General features: G+C 49.2%; 2 pseudogenes across 1 annotated transcript in view; one reads left to right on the top strand and one right to left on the bottom strand.

The window, feature by feature from the left end:
* LOC147118680 (uncharacterized) overlaps positions 1–13,785 on the top strand; it is a 96,733-nt pseudogene that overhangs the window by 70,298 nt on the left and 12,650 nt on the right. The gene's annotated exons all lie outside the window — the stretch shown is intronic.
* Positions 8,439–13,785, bottom strand: part of LOC147118681 (uncharacterized) — a 109,384-nt pseudogene continuing 104,037 nt past the window's right edge.

The following is a 13,785-nucleotide window of genomic DNA, read 5'->3' on the forward strand; positions in this document are numbered from 1 at the left end:
TTGTTTAATATCACTGGGGTACTTGCCTGAATGGGCTTTGCTCCCGTCTGGTGTCACTGGGGCAACTTAGACTCAGCACTACAGGTGGTGAGAAATGGCCCAATAACAATCGGACGACAAATAAATGAATTTTCTCTTCACCAATTCGGGGTTTCAATTCTTTACCCGGAATTTGCGATGCGGTAGAATGGGCCCCACCAATGACAACCCGATCCAAGTGCGCCGGCTCATCACGAGAGTGGGCTCTGAGCATGTGCAGTGTGAGTGGTGGAGATGGACTGAGGCGTGTGTCCTCCTTGGAGGGGAACCAGGCAAAGAGGGCGAGTGTTCTCCTTGGAGGGGAACCAGGTAAAGAGGGCGAGTGTCCACCTTGGAGAGGAACCAGGTAATGAGGGCATGTGTTCTCCTTGGTGGGGAACCAGGTAAAGAGGATGAGTGTCCTCCTTGGAGGGGAAACAGGTAAAGAGGATGAGTGTCCTCCTTGGAGGGGAACCAGGTAAAGAGGATGAGTGTCCTCCTTGGAGGGGAACCAGGTAAAGAGGGCGAGTGTCGTCCTTGGTGGGGAACCAGGTAAAGAGGGCGTGTGTCCTCCTTGAAGGGGAACCAAGTAAAGAGGGCGTGTGTCCTCCTTGGAGGGGAACCAAGTAAAGAGGGTGAGTGTCCTCCTTGGAGGGGAACCAGACAAAGAGGGCGAGTGTCCTCCTTTGAGGGGAACCAGGTAAAGAGGGCGAGTGTCCTCCTTGGAGGGGAACCAGGTAAAGTGGGCGGGTGTCCTCCTTGGAGAGGAGCCAGGTAAAAAGGGCGAGTGTCCTCCTTGGAGGGGAACCAGGTAAAGAGGGCGAGTGTCCGCCTTGGAAAGGAACCAGGTAAAGAGGGTGAGTGTCTTCCTTGGAGGGGAACCAGGTAAAGAGGGCGAGTGTCCTCCTTGGAGTGGAACCAGGTAAAGAGGGCGAGAGTCCTCCTTGGAGGGGAACTAGGTAAAGAGGGCAAGTGTCCTCCTTGGAGGGGAATAAGGTAAAGAGGGCGAGTGTCCACCTTGGAGAGGAACCAGGTAAAGAGGGCGAGTGTCCTCCTTGGAGTGGAACCAGGTAAAGAGGGCGAGAGTCCTCCTTGGAGTGGATCTAGGTAAAGAGGGCAAGTGTCCTCCTTGGAGGGGAACCAGGTATAGAGGGCGAGTGTCCACCTTGGAGAGGAACCAGGTAAAGAGGGCGAGTGTCCTCCTTGGAGGGGAACCAGCCAAAGAGGGCGAGTCTCCTCCTTGGAGGGGGACCAGGTAAAGAGGGCGAGTGTCCACCTTGAATAGGAACCAGGTAAAGAGTGCGTGTGTCCTCCTTGGAGGGGAACCAGCCAAAGAGGGCGAGTGTTCACCTTGGAGGGGAACCAGGTAAAGAGGGCGAGTGTCCTCCTTGGAGGGAAACCAGGCAAAGAGGGCGAGTGTCCTCCTTGGAGGGGAACTAGGTAAAGAGGGCGAGTGACCTCCTTGGAGGAGAACCAGGCAAAGAGGACGAGCGTCCTCCTTGGAGGGAAACCTACCCTCAAAAAACTGTGAAATATCTTGGAATTTAAATGTGTCCATTCCCATTGTTTGAATATTGATGAGCAGCAACAGCAGATTTTTTCCTATTTTGAATATAAATACAAAAGCTCTACTAGACATGTTAAACTACTAGTTATTTAATCAGGGCTGCAGCTGCTGAAAGGTTGACTGTACTGAGGTTTGTGGCCAGAGCTGGCAGACGTGTTGTTCTGAAGTCTGATGTCTCACACCTGAAGAGTCTGTTTATGTCGTGTTGTAATGACCTTTTTCTGTTGCCTGGTGTCAGAAATAGAAATCAAAGGGAGATGCTTCCCCATTCTGTTAATCAATTCTTTGATACATTATATAATATATATCTCCAACTCTGACTAGTATATTCTGTGTGATATAAAACAACCCCTCAGTCACTGACACCAATCTCCTCCTGTCTGATATAAACCAACCCCACAGTCACTGACACCAATCTCCTCCTGTCTGATATAAACCAGTCCCACAGTCACTGACACCAATCTCCTCCTGTCTGATATAAACCTGCCCCACAGTCACTGACACCAATCTCCTCCTGTCTGATATAAACCAACCCCAGTCACTGACACCAATCTCCTCCTGTCTGATATAAACCAACCCCAGTCACTGACACCAATCTCCTGCTATCTGATATAAACCAACCCCACAGTCACTGACACCAATCTCTTCCTGTCTGATATAAACCAATCCCACAGTCACTGACACCAATCTCCTCCTGTCTGATATAAACCAACCCCACAGTCACTGACACCAATCTCCTCCTGTCTGATATAAACCAGCCCCACAGTCACTGACACCAATCTCCTCCTGTCTGATATAAACCAGCCCCACAGTCACTGACACCAATCTCCTCCTGTCTGATATAAACCAACCCCAGTCACTGACACCATTCTCCTCCTGTCTGATATAAACCAGTCCCACAGTCACTGACACCAATCTCCTCCTGTCTGATATAAACCTGCCCCACAGTCACTGACACCAATCTCCTCCTGTCTGATATAAACCAACCCCAGTCACTGACACCAATCTCCTCCTGTCTGATATAAACCAACCCCAGTCACTGACACCAATCTCCTCCTATCTGATATAAACCAACCCCACAGTCACTGACACCAATCTCTTCCTGTCTGATATAAACCAACCCCACAGTCACTGACACCAATCTCCTCCTGTCTGATATAAACCAACCCCACAATCACTGACACCAATCTCCTCCTGTCTGATATAAACCAGCCCCACAGTCACTGACACCAATCTCCTCCTGTAAAGTCTGTGGGTTGTGCAGTTAATAAATACACAGACTTCAGAAGTAACAAACAAACAGGTCTTTACTATTCGAAGGTCCGGGCGAATCTGCCCCAGCAATCATGCCACAACACTTATATACTGGTGTGGTCACTATCGGTATTACAGTATACAGAAGCCAAACAACTGGTGCCACCCGAAAGTAGTCCTCTTAAAGGTGAACGGTTACATTCAATAGTTCCCTTAAAGGTAGACGGGTACATACACTACAATCCTCCCTTTTTAGCTTATTACTTACTAAGTCCATAGTGAACATACATTCTAACATATATACAGGTTTATGTAAGACAATTCATAGATTCAGTCTTTCCGGGGGTTTCCGGATTCTGTCAGGATAACGCCGCAGTGGTGTTGTCATTTCAGGCGGGCTAGGAGGTGCTTCTGGCAAGGTCGATTCGGCTTGAAAAGCCGTGTCAGGTTCAGCTGACTCCAGTATCACTAGATCGGAAGTAGGTGTTCTGGGTATCTCAGTTTCAACATTACCCGGATAAGGTGGTGAAGTCGGTGGCCCCTTTGTGGCGGACCCTATGATTTGGTCAACATGGCGCCTTATTATATTGTCTCCAATGTCCACGGTGTACATCAATGGCCCCAGCCTTTTCCCAATAGTTCCAGGCTGCCATTTCTCAGTACGGTAGTCCCGGGCCAAAACTCGTTGACCGATCTGGAAAGATCTAGTGACCCTGTCGTTCATGCCCTGGAATTGCCGGTTCTCTACGTCTCTTCTGACGTTTGGTTTTAGTAAATCCAGCCGGCATCTTAGGCGTCTATTACAGAACATCATTGCGGGAGTTTGATTTGTGACCGCATGTGTCGCATTTCGGTATGCCAACAAAAAGCTATCCACCTTATGTTGCAGACTTATATTTTCATTACTCATGGCCTTTACGGCCTTCTTGAAGGTCTGGACAAACCTTTCAGCCAATCCATTGGAGGCGGGATGGTATGGGGCTGACGTGTAATGTTTAACCCCATTGCTCTTTAAGAATTTCTTGAATTCTTCGGACACAAATTGTGGTCCATTATCAGAACAGATCTGTTCCGGCAGGCCATTCTGAGCAAACATAGTCCTTAACACTGCGATGGTTTTTTCCGTCGTGGTGGTGGTCATCTTAATTACTTCCGGCCACTTGGAGTGGGCATCCACCGCTATTAGAAACATCGAGCCCATAAATGGACCAGCAAAGTCGATGTGTACTCTTTGCCAAGGCGATGAGGGCCACTCCCATGGATGCAGAGGAGCCTGGGGTGGCGCGTTCTGAACCCTCTGACATCCTAGGCAGTTCTTCGTGATCTCCTCTATGTCTCCATCAATGCCTGGCCACCACACAAACGCTCTTGCTAGATTTTTCATCTTTACTCCCCCCAGATGTCCTTCGTGCAGCTCCTTTAGCACCTTCTTTTGGAGTTTGGGTGGAATCACCACTCTAGATCCACACATCAGGGTTCCTCGACACACTGACAGTTGTTCTTTCCTCTGTGCAAATGCTTGCAGTGTTGGGTCGCTCTGTGCTGGCCATCCCTCCACCGTTACATCATAGACTCGTGAAAGAGTCGGGTCATTCCTTGTCTCATTCTCAATCATTGAGTTTGTTATCGGTAGACACTCCACTATGGATGAATGGAACAACTCTACTGGGTCCACTATACTCGCTTCTTCTACCATTGGCAATGGCAAGCGTGACAACCCATCAGCATTTCCATGCTGTTTAGACCTTTTGTACTCAATTTCGTATTGGTGTGCCCCAAGTAACACGGACCACCTTTGTAACCTTTGTGCTGTCATGGTGGAAACGGCCTTATTTGGGTTGAATATGGACACCAACGGCTGGTGGTCTGTCAGCAATGTGAACTTTTTACATTGTAGGTAATGGTTGAATTTCTTCACGCCCCGCACAAGACTGAGGGCCTCCCTAACTATTTGGGCGTAATTTCGCTCCGCGGGTGTCAATGATCGGGACGCGAAAGCCACTGGCCTTTCCGAGCCATTTGGTAGCCTGTGCGAGAGTACTGCCCCAATTCCGTACGGGGAAGCATCGCAAGCTAGACGAAGGGGTAATGCTGGGTTGAAATGAGCCAACACTTCTTCAGAGGTAATCAACTCCTTGCTCCTGCGAAAAGCCTTTTTGCATTCTTCACTCCACTTCCATGGTGTTTCTTTCCGCAACAGGTCATTCAGCGGATGCAGTACCGTGGATAAATTCGGCAGAAACTTGTGATAGTAATTAATCAACCCCAAGAATGATCTTAACTGAGATACGTTTCCTGGAGCGGGGGCCTTCACAACCGCTTCTATCTTTTCGGGTGACTTATGCAGTCCCTCTCGGTCAATGACATGACCGCAGTATGAGATCCGTTTTTGGAAGAACTCACACTTCTTGCGATTAACCCGAAGGCCATACTCCTTCAACCTGGTGAGTACCAGTTTCAAATTCGTGAGGTGTTCTTCCTCATCTTTTCCCGTGATTAAAATGTCATCTAAGTAGCACTGCGTGCTTGGAATTCCTTGTAACACCTGTTCCATGGCCCTCTGCCAAATTGCTGGCGCCGAAGCTACCCCAAAGACCAGTCTATTGTAGCGATACAAGCCTCTGTGAGTGTTGATGGTGAGGTACTGGCGTGACTCTTCCTCAACCTCCATCTGTAGATATGCTTGAGCCAGATCTATTTTCATGAAATGTTTCCCTCCAGCCAACGAAGCAAAGATATCTTCAATCCGCGGAAGCGGGTATTGTACCGTGTGAAGCACCGGATTCACAGTAATCTTGAAATCTCCGCAGATACGGACCTTCCCCGGTCCCCCAGGCTTATTACTCGGTGAGGACTTCATGACGGGAACAATGGGCGTGGCCCACTCACTCCAGTCCACTTTTGACAGAACCCCTGATCGTTCAAGTTCTTCCAGTTCTGCCTCCACAGCTGGTCGTATTGCGTAAGGAACTGATCTGGCCTTAAAAAACTTTGGGCTTGCATTTTCTGCAATCTTAACCTTTGCTTTAATACCTCGCAGCGTTCCCAGTCCTTGCTGGAATACCTCCTTAGCTTCGTCCAATATTCTGGACAACCGTTCAGGTTTGACATCCTCTTTTTCGGAATCCACCGTCATGGTGTTTAGGGACTGCCAGTCCAATTTTATTTTTCGGATCCACTCCCGTCCCAGAAGTGGTGGTCCTCCCTCAGGCAATACATACAGGTCCAACCGGTGATGATCTTTATCCTTGTATCTCACCTTGACTTCTATCATTCCGATGGGGAATACTTTGTGCCCCGTGTATGTCTGTAGTACTAGTTCCGTATCCCGTAGTGGAATATGCTTGAAAAATTTCTTATAGTCATGCTTATTCATGACCGTCACCGCCGATCCGGTGTCTAATTCCATTTTTACTTGGACCTTTGCAATCTGTAGCGTTATCCAGATAGTTTGTCGGTCAGCTTCATTGCTCACGTTGTGAATTCTCAGACTGTCCAGTCCTTTGGCATTTGGAGTGTTAGACCAACTTCTGTTCCCTCAGACTCTTCTTAGTCACCTCTTGTACCTTTCCGTACCATTTTTGTGGTGACTTCTTATTGTTGTACGTTGCTCCTGACCGGCATACCTTAGCTATGTGCCCGATCTTGCCACATTTCCTGCATTCTTGGTTCTTAAACCAGCACTGATTCTGGTCGTGCGTTGTCTTTCCACAACGGTAGCATTTGGAAGTGCATGCAGTAATTTGGTCCACCCCGAGTGCCGCCGCCTTTAGCTGCATTTCCGCCGTTCCTTTCGCTGCAGCTTCGTGCGATGAAGCTATGAGGACAGCCCTGTCCAGTGTGAGGTCGTTTTCTTCCAGAAGTAGCTTCTGCGTTCCTTCTTTGGCCAAGCCGCATAAGAACTTGTCCCGCAGCGCCTCTGTCAAATTCCCTCCAAACTGGCAGTATTTCGCTAGCTTACGCAGTTCGACTAAGTATTCCGCATTGCTTTCATTAATATTTCCTCGCTTAGGCATCTTCTTCTCTTCTCGAGTACAACACAAGTATTTCTTTACTTATTATTGTTTTTCTAAGATGGCGGTTTCCCGCTTCTGTCTTCTTCCCCGGCGGTTTTCCCGCAAAAAATGGCGGCTTTCCCGCACTTCTCGGCTCTCCCCGCCCACTTTAATGGCGGTTTTCCCCGCGCTCTTCTGTTCTCCCCGCCCACGGCAATGGCGGTTTCCCGCTTCTTCCCCTGGCGGGAGGGGTACACTTTCCCCCGCGGGCGACGGCCGCTGGCTACCGGTCCCCAGCCTGTGCGTCGGCTTCAGCGCTCTCCGCTGGCTTTCAGACCCCCAGCCCGCACGTCGGCCTCAGCGCTCTCCGCTGGTTTTCAGATCTCCAGCCCGTGCGTCGGCTTCAGCGCTCTCCGCTGGCTTTCAGATCCCCAGCCCGCGCGTCGGCTTCAGCGCTCTCCTTCCCGCGGCAGGCAACCGGCTCCGGGTACCCGCGATGACGGCGGACAGTTACAGCCTCTGAACTGGCTCTCGGCCAATTCCCGATTTCTCGGCTCTGTCTCACCCGGCCTGCTCCCGGTCTCAGCGCCTCTGGACCCGACTTTGTCTCGCTCCTTTCCCCCTCGACCGTGGTCGAGCGTACCGCCCTTATCCTCTGGTTTTACTCCTTCCTTATTTTCTTTTACTGTTCCCTTACTCACAGTCCGTGGCAGCCTTGCCTCTCTTGTCGATCGGCTTGCTCCTCACTGTGGCAGAAGGGACCGTCAGTGCCTGTTGCAGATGGAAGTTTTCAATGCCAAAATCTTCCTCTTTGCTATCGCTGCAGCCTCGAGTTTTCACCCAGCAGAACGACGAGGGCGGGTGCCTCACTTCGACGCTCCTTAGTTGCTTAGGAACTACTGTTGCCGCAGGGTACGATCGGCCTCGTCGCCATTGTAAAGTCTGTGGTTTGTATTGTAAATAATACACAGACTCCAAGATTAACAAACAAAACAGGTCTTTACTATTCAGAGGTTCAGGCGATTCTGCCCCAGCAATCATGCCACAACACTTATATACTGGTGTGGTCACCATCGGTATTACAGTATACAGAAGCCAAACAAATAGTGCCACCCGAAAGTAGTCCTCTTAAAGGTGAACGGTTACATTCAATAGTTCCCTTAAAGGTAGACGGGTACATACACTACACTTTCCACAGTCAGTGCTCTGGAACACCCTCACTTGGGTGTGTGTGTCTCGGTGCTTTTCTAGTCACATTGATGCTTGAAATCTTTTCCCACAGACAGAACAGACAAACATTCCTCCTTTCACATTCAAAGGGCTGATGATACTCAGCTCATTACTTGGATTGGACTTGTCTCCCTTCCTGTGCTGAAGGGATTGCTGTACCAGACGGGAGCAGCAACATTTGGGGACTCTCGATTCTCCACCAATTCCCATTCCCCTTCTTTCTGATGGATAATGGAGGTGCCACTGTGTGTAATGTGCAGGTCAGTAAGAATTGTCAGCAAGGATTAATCAGCACTTTCTAATTGAAGATGTTAATCAGCGGAACTTTTCAAACATTGAATTGTACCAAAGATTATTAAAGGGTTGAAGTAAAATGTCTAATTTTATTCTAAACAAATTTCTGATGAGAGTCCCTGAATTAAGGGGAAAGATCACAGACAGCGGTTCTTAAAGAGACACTGCAGCCCGGAGAACACAATCAGTTATATATCCAGAATATTAAACTCCAGCCCAGTTATAGGGTTATTAACATCAGCAGAAACAAACCCCAACTGTCAGAATAAATATGGTTCAGTCCTGGATGTGATTAACAGCAGCAAGAACAGCAGAATCCAACCCCTGCAGTCACATGTGAACTCGCTGGTGTGTCAGCAAGTGGGATGACTGAGTGAATCCCTTCCCACACACGGAGCAGGTGAACGGCCTCTTCCCAGTGTGAACTCGCTGGTGTGTCAGCAGGTTTGATGATTTAGTGAATCCCTTCCCACACAAAGAGCAGGTGAACGGCCTCTTCCCAGTGTGAACTCTATGGTGTGTCAGCAGGTTTGATGATTTAGTGAATCTCTTCCCACACATACAGCAAGTGAATGGCCTCTCCCCAGTGTGAGTGCGTTGGTGTACAATGAGATTGGATGACAGCTTGAATCACTTCCCACAGTGAGAGCAACTGAATGGCTTATCGTCAGTGTGAACTCGCTGGTGTTGAATGAGTTCCTCAGAGCTTTTAAAACAGTTCGCACAGTTGGAGCATTGAAAAGGTCTCTCGTCAGTGTGAACTCGCTGGTGTCTCAGCCGGTGAGATGAATTAGTGAAGCCCTTCTCACATACGGAGCAGGTGAATGGCCTCTCCCCAGTGTGACTGCGCCGATGAGTTTCCAGCTGGGATGGGTAATTGAATCTCTTCCCACAGTCGCCACATTTCCACTGTTTCTCCGTGGTGCGGGTGTCCTTGTGTCTCTCCAGGTTAGATGATCAGTTGAAGCCTCGTCCACACACAGAACACGTGGACGGTTTCTCCCCGCTGTGAACGGTGCAATGTTTTTTCAGGTTGTGTAACTGGTTAAAGCTCTTTCCACAGTCAGGGCACTGGAACACTCTCACTGGGGTGTGTGTGTCCCGCTGCTTTTCTAGTCACACTGATGTTTGAAATCTTTTCCCACAGACAGAACAGACAAACATTTCTCCTTTCACATTCAAACGCCGATGATATTCAGGTGCAGATGAATTGAGTGACTGTCAGATCTTGACCTGATGATTGGTTTGAGTTTCCCGTCTGCAAATCCTCCCCTTCTAATACCCTGTAAAAGGAGTTTGCTAAAGTCATCACTGTAAGTACAGGAAAGAAATTCAGAACAGACAATTCTAGTTTCTATGGAACATTCTTTCCTCTCTTGTTCCCCTAAAGCTGTAAGTCCCCATCCCACACACTCTCCCTCCTCCCTGTGCTAAAATCCAAACCCATCGCACCATCTCCAACATTTTTCCTTTCGGTCAACTTCTATCCCTCCCCTGAAGGTACTGACTCTGGCTGGGTTCAGTTCTACACTCACTGGTTCCCCTCCCTCTCCTCCCCTGAAGGTGCTGACTCTGGCTGGGTTCAGTTCTACACTCACTGGTTCCCCTCCCTCTCCTCCCCTGAAGGTGCTGACTCTGGCTGGGTTCAGTTCTACACTCACTGGTTGCCCTCCCTCTCCTCCCCTGAAGGTGCTGACCCTGACTGTGTTCAGTTCCACATCACTGAATCCCCAACTTATGAACTGCTTCGGACACTTTGTTAAAAACACACACAGCAGACGCACATTAATCTGATGGGAGATCACTGACACATAAGCAGCCAGCGGTGTGGAGCCTCCTGAGAGTCTGGCCCCTTTACAGTCAGTATTTACAGGAGCTGGGGCATGGAAAAGAGTCCAATTGAAATTAGTGATATATTTATTCACACAAACCAAGCTCCAAAATAAGGAATAATTTATCCTTTATTTAGAGACGCTCCCTGACCAGCCACCATTTCTCCTTCATTTACAGACACTCCCTGACTAGTCACCATTTCTCCTCCATTTACAGACGCTCCCTGACCAGCCTCCACTTCTCCTCCATTTATAGATGCTCCCTGACCAGTCAAGATTTCTTCTCCATTTACAGACCCTCCCTGACCAGTCACCATTTCTCCTCCATTTACAGACGCTGCCTGAGCAGTCACCATTTCTCCTCCATTTATACACGCTCCCTGACCAGTCACCATTTCTCCTCCATTTACAGACGCTCCCTGTCCAGTCACCATTTCTCCTTCATTTACAGACACTCCCTGACCAGTCACCATTTCTCCTCCATTTGCAAATGCTCCCTGACCAGTCACCATTTCTCCTCCATTTACAGGCGCTCCCTGACTCACTTCCTGTCTGTCCCGGGGATTGGCGCTTTGTTGAGATTCGGGCCGGAGTGAAAAGTGAACCCGCGGGTTTTTCATAGAGCCTTACAGCACTAAAGGAGGCCATTCGGCCCGTCGTGCCTGTGCCGGCTCTTTGAAAGAGTCATTGTGTTTAGTCCCACATCCTCACTTTTTGTCCGTAACCCTGTCAGTTGCTCCAGTTTCCGTCCAACTCTGCTTTACAATTATTAACGGAATCAGCTTCCACCATCTTTTCAGGTCGAGCGTTCCAGATCCCCACAACTCTCTGAGTGGAAACATTTCTCCTCATCTCTCCTCTAGATCTTTTGACAATATTTTTGAATCTTTGACCTCTAGTTATTGACCCACTCACCAGAGGGAATGTTTCTTTCCCTATTTATTCTATCTAAATCTCGCACCATCTTGAAAACCTCTATTAAGTCACCTCTGAACCTTCTCTGTAACAAGGAGGACAGTCCGAACTTTTCCAACCTCTCCTCATAACTGAAGTCCCTCATCCCGGGTAACATCCTGGTAAACCTCCTCTGGGCCCTTTCTAAGGCCTTTACACCTTTCCTCAAGTGTGGGGCCCAGAATTGTCCACAACACTCCAGCTGAGGCCTAACCTGTGATTTATGAAGTTCCAGCATCATCTCTTTGCTTTTATATTCTATTCCTCTGTTTATAAACCCAAGTAACCGGTTATTGTTTGTTTAATATCACTGGGGTACTTGCCTGAATGGGCTTTGCTCCCGTCTGGTGTCACTGGGGCAACTTAGACTCACCACTACAGGTGGTGAGAAATGGCCCAATCAAAATCGGACGACAAATAAATGAATTTTCTCTTCACCAATTCGGGGTTTCAATTCTTTACCCGGAAATTGCGATGCGGTAGAATGGGCCCCATCAATGACAACCCGATCCAAGTGCGCCGGCTCATCACGAGAGTGGGCTCTGAGCATGTGCAGTGTGAGTGGTGGAGATGGACTGAGGCGTGTGTCCTCCTTGGAGGGGAACCAGGCAAAGAGGGCGAGTGTCCTCCTTGGAGGGGAACCAGGTAAAGAGGGCGAGTGTCCACCTTGGAGAGGAACCAGGTAATGAGGGCGTGTGTCCTCCTTGGTGGGGAACCAGGTAAAGAGGATGAGTGTCCTCCTTGGAGGGGAACCAGGTAAAGAGGATGAGTGTCCTCCTTGGAGGGGAACCAGGTAAAGAGGATGAGTGTCCTCCTTGGAGGGGAACCAGGTAAAGAGGGCGAGTGTCGTCCTTGGTGGGGAACCAGGTAAAGAGGGCGTGTGTCCTCCTTGAAGGGGAACCAAGTAAAGAGGGCGTGTGTCCTCCTTGGAGGGGAACCAAGTAAAGAGGGTGAGTGTCCTCCTTGGAGGGGAACCAGACAAAGAGGGCGAGTGTCCTCCTTTGAGGGGAACCAGGTAAAGAGGGCGAGTGTCCTCCTTGGAGGGGAACCAGGTAAAGTGGGCGGGTGTCCTCCTTGGAGAGGAGCCAGGTAAAAAGGGCGAGTGTCCTCCTTGGAGGGGAACCAGGTAAAGAGGGCGAGTGTCCACCTTGGAAAGGAACCAGGTAAAGAGGGTGAGTGTCTTCCTTGGAGGGGAACCAGGTAAAGAGGGCGAGTGTCCTCCTTGGAGTGGAACCAGGTAAAGAGGGCGAGAGTCCTCCTTGGAGGGGAACTACGTAAAGAGGGCAAGTGTCCTCCTTGGAGGGGAATAAGGTAAAGAGGGTGAGTGTCCACCTTGGACAGGAACCAGGTAAAGAGGGCGAGTGTCCTCCTTGGAGGGGAACCAGCCAAAGAGGGCGAGTCTCCTCCTTGGAGGGGAACCAGGTAAAGAAGGGCGAGTGTCCACCTTGAAGAGGAACCAGGTAAAGAGTGCGTGTGTCCTCCTTGGAGGGGAACCAGCCAAAGAGGGCGAGTGTTCACCTTGGAGGGGAACCAGGTAAAGAGGGCGAGTGTCCTCCTTGGAGGGAAACCAGGCAAAGAGGGCGAGTGTCCTCCTTGGAGGGGAACTAGGTAAAGAGGGCGAGTGACCTCCTTGGAGGGGAACCAGGCAAAGAGGACGAGCGTCCTCCTTGGAGGGAAACCTACCCTCAAAAAACAGTGAAATATCTTGGAATTTAAATGTGTCCATTCCCATTGTTTGAATATTGATGAGCAGCAACAGCAGATTTTTTCCTATTTTGAATATAAATACAAAAGCTCTACTAGACATGTTAAACTACTAGTTATTTAATCAGGGCTGCAGCTGCTGAAAGGTTGACTGTACTGAGGTTTGTGGCCAGAGCTGGCAGACGTGTTGTTCTGAAGTCTGATGTCTCACACCTGAAGAGTCTGTTTATGTCGTGTTGTAATGACCTTTTTCTGTTGCCTGGTGTCAGAAATAGAAATCAAAGGGAGATGCTTCCCCATTCTGTTAATCAATTCTTTGACACATTATATAATATATATCTCCAACTCTGACTAGTATATTCTGTGTGATATAAAACAACCCCTCAGTCACTGACACCAATCTCCTCCTGTCTGATATAAACCAACCCCACAGTCACTGACACCAATCTCCTCCTGTCTGATATAAACCAGTCCCACAGTCACTGACACCAATCTCCTCCTGTCTGATATAAACCTGCCCCACAGTCACTGACACCAATCTCCTCCTGTCTGATATAAACCTGCCCCACAGTCACTGACACCAATCTCCTCCTGTCTGATATAAACCAACCCCAGTCACTGACACCAATCTCCTCCTGTCTGATATAAACCAACCCCAGTCACTGACACCAATCTCCTCCTATCTGATATAAACCAACCCCACAGTCACTGACACCAATCTCTTCCTGTCTGATATAAACCAATCCCACAGTCACTGACACCAATCTCCTCCTGTCTGATATAAACCAACCCCACAGTCACTGACACCAATCTCCTCCTGTCTGATATAAACCAGCCCCACAGTCACTGACACCAATCTCCTCCTGTCTGATATAAACCAGCCCCACAGTCACTGACACCAATCTCCTCCTGTCTGATATAAACCAACCCCAGTCAC

Source organism: Somniosus microcephalus, chromosome 4 (assembly GCF_052327205.1).
Source record: "Somniosus microcephalus isolate GS21.2 chromosome 4, FLI_Smic_1.0, whole genome shotgun sequence".
Lineage (NCBI taxonomy): Eukaryota > Metazoa > Chordata > Chondrichthyes > Squaliformes > Somniosidae > Somniosus > Somniosus microcephalus.